The sequence below is a fragment of the Sinocyclocheilus grahami genome, unplaced genomic scaffold (genome assembly GCF_001515645.1).
Source record: "Sinocyclocheilus grahami isolate Dianchi unplaced genomic scaffold, SAMN03320097.WGS_v1.1 scaffold152.1, whole genome shotgun sequence".
NCBI lineage: Eukaryota > Metazoa > Chordata > Actinopteri > Cypriniformes > Cyprinidae > Sinocyclocheilus > Sinocyclocheilus grahami.
This window is the reverse complement of record NW_015505331.1, coordinates 1,305,480-1,312,955: the sequence shown is the minus strand read 5'-3', so window position 1 is coordinate 1,312,955 and position 7,476 is coordinate 1,305,480. Positions and strand designations below refer to the sequence as shown.

Here is a 7,476-nt window from a genome sequence, read left to right as displayed (position 1 = left end):
TTTTTTTTTTTTTTTTTAATTTTTTTTCAGGTTGTAAACATTAACCGTAAAATGATCATGTATGTTTTTATTTTCATAGTAAAGTTTATTTATTATTAAAACTCTTAAAAAATAAGTTTTTTTTGTTGTTTGGCTAGTTTATGATGTTACGTCAGGGTGTCATGGTAACTTGTTACTTACAATAAAAATATTAAGAAAATGTCCCTGAAAGTAGCTAAAATGCTCTGTGGTCTCTAATTTTGTACTGTGAAATAGGGTAAGCATTCATGGCTTACTGCCATGCCTTGCAGTATGATGTATTTGTACTGTGCATATTTTCTGTATGCACAGAATACCCAGATGACTGCTATATTTGCCAAATTGCGCATTAAAGAAATTAGAGCACTCTGCATGTGCAATGCAACATGCTTTACCGTCCATGTACAGTGTGACAAATTTACATTCATTGCATTTGGCAGATACTTTTATCTAAAGCATCTTGCATTGCATTTTTGTTATACATTTAATGTGTTAGTATTTTCCCTGGGAACATGGCATGGTTCCTCTACAATAATAACTAAAACATTTCTTCTTCTTCTTCTTCTTCTTTATGAATTATTTGACAAGACTGCCATAACCTCAGACTTTTTTTAAGCAATTAAAATGCAAAATATTGATTTTATTTCTGAGATGATTATTGGATAACAATTACTAGATAAAACATACTGAGGTCATGCAACACCAATGAAAAATGCTGCAAACTGCATATTATTTACATGTTTTATAGCTTATATTTAATTCTTAAAATTGTTATATAGGTTTTTTTTGAGTGTTGCATTCTGTAGTATGCGTTTAATACGCTTCTATACTCCATCTATACAGGTGTCTGCTCATCAAGCTCTCACCAGGTGTTATTTTAGTGTTAGACTGGAAACTCAAGCACACGGTTCAGATGAGGTGTCAGAATTCCTGCACGCAAGGATCAAGCTCTGTAAGAATGCCTGTGTGTGTGAGTGTGTGCGTATGTGTGTGCCAATTCACAGGATGTGGTTCTGAGAGTCTTTGTTTTGACATTTCACATTAACTAGCCACTAGGGATGTTAAAAGTTTAACCTGGATGATTGTTGCTCTTTGGTTAAGATTCTGTGCTTAACACAAAGATCACAGGTTTACTTTCAAATAAGATGATAGGAAGAGGTCAAAATTTGATCCTACAATTGGCTACATCAACTTTTGGACATCATGGTCATGGTACAATTAGTCCTTTTATTAAAGTCGCTTGAAAACCATCTGCTGAATTAGTTAACTAACTAATAAAAAATATCAGTCAGTGTGAAGTCACCCATTCCTCACAATTTACTGTCGTGATTAATGCTTTTTCTGTCAAACACATTAAACATAATTAGAAAATGACTTCAGACATCACACTCGGCAAACAATTCCCATTGTGTAAAGCTTTCACTGTGACCTTTGACCTCTGGAAATAAGACGTCTCTAATCCAGAGAAATGCACAGAATGTACAGTATTCCGAAATCCATTCAGGACCCGATTATAAAAGAAGCTGCAGCTGCAGCTCTTTGTTTCAAGCTCTGTAATGTCTTGGCTTTGTATGTGAGTGTTTTAATTGGGTTTTTACTGACTTAAACACGAGGAAACAGTGAGGTATGATTGCTCATGTGACTTACTATGGGCAGCCGCAACCACAAAGGACACTGCAACTGCTCCAGTAATCGTCTATGCCCACCCTGAAGTTCACCGACCACTTAAACTCTCTTTAACTCTGACTTTGAAACTAATTATATACACACTGGCACGCACACATGCCTATACACACTAAATGCCTTTGGCTGACTGGGTGCGTGGGGAACAAATCTTCTCGTGCACATAGTGGAAGTTAGCTTTGGCATTTAAAGCATTACATAGTGAAAGGTCCTTTTTAAGAAGTTATTTTAAATGGAGTGATAGTGATTCTTGACTGGGTATGTTTCCGTTTTATGAAAAATAATAAAAAGCGAAGAGGCAAAGTGAGAATGATTTGTCAGTTATTGTTAGTCCTTCCTAATGATCAAATCATGCTAACATTTCCAAACTGCAAAAACTCTGTATCACATTTGGACAGTAATACTGATCTTAACCTCATGTTGAGTGAAATTCTAATCTGTTTGCAAAAAGAGGTCTTCGGAATAACTGACATCTCAGAAAAGAAGTTACATGTGTTCTGAAGCACAATTACAGCACATGTCATTAGATTATATAAGCCCCAATTTTTTAATGCTTTCAAAAACATTCATCCTTTTTAGTCTCAGCTGCCACCACAACAAAGAGCATCTTCTGTTTGCAAGATGGCTGGCGTGTTGTCTGTACAGTATCAGTATTGGGGCTACACTCAGTGTATATGTCTGTTCTGTTTCAAAGTTTTTTGTATTACTATTGCTGTTAAGTTGCATATGCTTTTTTTTTTTTTAGTAAAAAAGACTGTGGTGTTTATACTGTCTGCACACCATCATTATCCAGAGGGACTAATAACCACATGCTTTCCAAATCTTCTAGACAGTTTTCTCATCTTATTTCGAATGACTGTGGAATTCTACATTTCTACAGGGATTGCGTTTTAAGAGTCTTTTCACTCTCAAGGTCAGCTATTTTATCTTTGCTTTAAAATACCTTTTGACCTCTGGCAGACTAACCCAAAACACTCCTTTCAGTCCCATTTAGGCCTTTTGTAGCATAAACTTGCTGAGTAAAAGTCAGATTTTCCAAACACTTCCAAAGCAGATTGTCGAAATTCCATCATGTGAATCCAACTTTTTTTTGTAAAGGAAATTATCTCAAATTGTGAGACAGGTTTTGTAGAGTTAGATGCCAAAAATTGGATCATATGCTGCTCCATGGCCTAAAGCAAAGGTATTCTTTCGAAGAGTGAAATGAGGCAGAGGAAGTGTTTGATGAGTGAGCATATATTCATAAGCACATTAATGCAGGTTTATGATCTGTGATTAAGACAGGAGATGCTGCGAGGAATATTGGAACATGCGTTTTGTGCTGGCAGGGAGAACTGTAATGTTATAATGATATAGTTCCTGGACTTGACGCAGTAGTTATGGCGTTGGCAGGAAAACACTGTTTTTGTAGTGGACCTCAAAATGTTTTTGTTATTTTTGGGGGGTTAAAGGTAGGATGAGATTTGAACATCTTTGCTGCGCTCATATGGCCTGCAGGTCTTATTAAAAGTCATGCTGTACTTACAATGCAGCTGGTGGCCAAAAATACTTTGTGAATTTGGTCTGAACTCACTGTGAGCGAACTCAATAAAACCTCTGCAGAATTTAACAACACAGGCTCTAGATTTAGTGCAATCGTTTTGGTTAAGATCTTTTTTTTTTCTTGTGGAACAAGCAGGTTCCTCAGAAGATCTGAGTCTGTGTCATCTGTTTTGGCTAGTGGTTCAGAAGGATGTGCCACATTTGGAATAGTACTTCTGACCTTGATCTTCTCACAAACCACAAAATCTCTTCTTTTCTCTTCCTTAATTAGAACAATAAACCACTTGAGGTTATGTCCCTTAGCTGTGGTTAAATCACTATAACACACCACCTTGCGTGGCTTATTGCTTTTTATATAACTAATATATGGCATCAATATATTGTGCATTCCTATGTTATTCCAGTTATTAATATTAATAAATGTCACCGTTTATTGAAAATAGGTGCCTTTTATCATATTTTCCTTGTCGCCATTTATTTGTTTATTTATTTTTATCAGTATCATTCAGTGTTGGATATATCTGCGTGTTTTGGATATTGTGCAAGATTATTTTTACGTTTAGATTATCTATGCAGTCAAAGCTAAAGTTAATCTGTAAAAACATGAATAATTGAATAGCACTATTAAAATGAATCTTTAGAAGTCTCAAAAGGAATAACCATTTTTCATGCTGTTCATTATAATGTTATGATATTTTGTAGTGTTTACTTTTAATTTATTTTTAACTTCTAATATAATTTTAATATTCTTCACTTACCTGTTTATTGGTTATAAAATGAAGAAAATAACTGATCAGTATCAGCCAGAATTTTAATATCAGTTCAGCCCTAGAATAAACAATTATTCTACCACGTAATAGTTCATAAGCCTGTTCATAAAACTGTTCTTAGGTTCATAAAACTTTAGGCTGTTTTTGGTTGTCAAGCAACTTAAATGTGTATTAAATGAATATTTCTGGCACAATAGGACAACTGCAGCTCCTTCTTCTCATTTAAGGTCTGTATTGGTGGTATGTGCTTCTTTTAGGCTCTCATTACTAGAATAAACAATTATTCTACCACGTAATAGTTCATAAGCCTGTTCATAAAACTGTTCTTAGGTTCATAAAACTTTAGGCTGTTTTTGGTTGTCAAGCAACTTAAATGTGTATTAAATGAATATTTCTGGCACAATAGGACAACTGCAGCTCCTTCTCATTTAAGGTCTGTATTGGTGGTATGTGCTTCTTTTAGGCTCTCATTTACTTTTTTAAGGCTCTGTCCTTGATGTCTGTGTTAATTTCTTGCATGCTGAGTAGCTGATTTTGTGAGGTCCAATATATGGCAGGCGTTGTTTTCCTGTGCTTGTTTTGTGAATCTCTTGCGGTGGCGTGTCCGCTGAGCTGAGAGGTTTTTAATGACTGCGGAGAGTTTGGAGTGGTTGGTGTGGGTAACTGAGATGATTCCTGCCTGCCTGTCTCCCTCACAAACAACATTGTGGTTCAGACAGAACCTTTTTTTGGTAGCGCCCACTGTTGTTTCTTTTAGGAGACAATTGGAAGGAGAGGGGGTGTCGGCTACTGAATTGCAGAAGTGAAAGAGTTTAAGGAAACTGTGTGAGACAAGTAACATGGGCACACGTCTGGCACGAGGTCAGCTGAGGTCATGAGACAAAGACATGAAAGGGGTTTGCATTTTATGATGGGAGGAAGATCTGTATGTTTTGTGTTTCTGCCTAATAAAGAAGGACAAGTGGGCCAGCCTTCTTTCTGTTTAACATCTGTTTTTTAGTGTGGGAGGAAGTGTCTGTCAAAGAACCAAGAGGCGGTTCTGCGGTGTGGAACGTCTCAGGAGCTTACAGTACGGCTGGTCTGTGGCCTACATGGTTACACATGCTCACGGGGCTTATTTTAGATCTTCCACAGACACCACATGACTGTTTGTCTCCTGTAGAAAAGTGTTTCCATCTTGTACCCTTTAAAATGTGTTTCCACACAGAGGCCAGAGGATATCAAAGCAGATGGCCGGCAGCCTCCTCTTTTAGAATCTTTTTGAGAGAAGAGGCTTAAGTGGTTTCATAACCTAACACTGTTATTCGGGAAACCGCTTTTTAGACACCATTTATTAGTGGTGTTTACTAAAACAAGCAGGCAAGGATCATTTTGAAACATCCCAGAGCACTTTAGCAACCATTTGGAAAACACCCAGATAGTGTATAAATTTATTAGAATTTCAATGGATTTTATTTGTTTAAATTTGTAGTTCTACATACTGTTTGTGACCACAATTCAAGTGCAGTTCAAATTCAAGAATTGAATTGGAATATAAATGGCATTCCACAGGTGAACACTAACCACTAGGGCTGTGCGATATTGAAGAAAAATGCGATATGCGATAACTCATTAAATAATGTGATATTCGACATGCGATACGATAATGCTTAAGGTGCAACATGCTCAGATGAAACCGTTTTACTCAGCTGTTGCCGAGTCAGTTCTGTGAACTTCTATAACTATCTTGTGTCAAAAAATTATATGGTTATTTGTATGTATGTATGTATGTACCAATAGTTCCTGTAAAACCACAACAAATTCCTTGTGTTTGCGCACACTTAAGTGGTGAATAAAGCTCATTCTGATTCTGATTCTAATAAGAAAGCACCCCTACAACAACTTCTGAAAGTGAACGGTAGTGTTTTACTCAAGCATTACATAAAAATTTCATTTTAACATTAGTGTAATCGTTTTAAAATGAGTTTAGGAACTGAATAATAAAAAGGAAAAATAAAACACTGCGTAGTATTTACTCTTTGAATTCAATATGCATTGATTCTTATTTAAGCTACAAAAGTTATTTAGGTAAGAGCAGTGAGTGATTTTCTCTTTGTCTTTTGTTCATGGCCCCAAATATTGCAAGCTGTAGCGATATGCATATTGAGATATGTACATTTGCAATATTTCGATATATTGCACAGCCCTACTAACCACTTTTTCTAATTATAGAAAATAATTACAGCTAAATCAAAATTAAATATTAAAAATAAAATGTAGCATATTAATTTTTTTATTGCAATTCTTACTGTAGTTTTCATTGGAGATACTGGAAGAGAGCTAATTTTTTTTAGTATGGAAAAGAAAGAGAAACAAAATCAGAATAACAAGGTCATGCACTCAGAAAGAAAACAAAGCCTTTTGAGTCTTGAGCCTGATTTACAGTCTTCATTGCGTCATAGTCACAGTTGTTAGTTAATTAAAAATGAAGTCCACTTTGTTGAACATGTGTGCCAGAGAGATTTGCTGTTGCTACAGGATTAGTGTGAAACACTTTTAAGGTTTACATTTTCTTAGAAACAGTCCCAGCAACACTGCCTTAAAGCCTTCACTCCAGGAGTGAAATGAAAAAGTGACGCAAATTGCTAAATCAAAACCATTCAAAAGCACTATTTACTCTTAGTGTGTAAAGTTGCTACTGCTAACTAGGGTAAATGTATAGCAAAGAGTGAGAAAAGGGAGATATTAGAGTTATTTCCCTGTAAAAGATTAAGGGCTGTTTGCAAGTGCACATCTGGATGCTTATGACAGGCACACATATAGTTCACCCAAAAATGAATATTCTGTCGTCATTTACTCACTCATGTCATTCCAAAACTGTATTACATTCTTTCTTTCCTCTGTGGAACACAAAATAAATAGATTTTTGTCAATACAATGAATGTCAATTGGGTCTATTGTTGAGTCAGACTCTCATGAATATGTAGGTTAATGTCCATACTGCTCAAGATTGCATATGAACATCAGCAGTTACTTTCGACTTTGAGCTATGGACCTTATTTTGAATAGCTCAGAAACAATGTAGTCTGTGTGGAACAGAAAGAGAGAGAGAGACATGAGTTCCTTTCCCCACTCTGTCTTAAAACACGGAGACTACTTTCTCAGCACAAGCAACTCCCTGTAGACTCGACATTCTATAGGGCGGATGCGGATCTTGTGAAAAGAGAGCGAGCATGACTTAAAGGGGTCATATGATGCTATTTTAAAGATCATTATTTTGTGTATTTGGTGTAACAGAATATGTTGACATGCTTTAATGTTCAAAAAACACATTCTTTTTCAAATACTGTACATTATTGTAGGTCCTCTATGCCCCGCCTCTCTCAAACACGTCGTTTTCAACAAAGCCCCCTCCTTTGACAAGCGCAGTCTGCTCTGATTGGCCAGCTGACCCAGTGCATTGTGATTGGCCGAACACCACAAG

At 36.1% G+C, this 7,476-nt stretch overlaps 1 protein-coding gene and 1 long non-coding RNA gene across 5 annotated transcripts in view; both read left to right on the top strand.

Moving 5' to 3' along the window:
- LOC107592308 (EMI domain-containing protein 1-like) overlaps window positions 1-7,476 on the top strand; it is an 85,649-nt gene that overhangs the window by 41,895 nt on the left and 36,278 nt on the right. The window lies entirely within an intron of this gene.
- LOC107592311 (uncharacterized) overlaps window positions 1-7,476 on the top strand; it is a 23,876-nt gene that overhangs the window by 15,746 nt on the left and 654 nt on the right. The gene's annotated exons all lie outside the window — the stretch shown is intronic.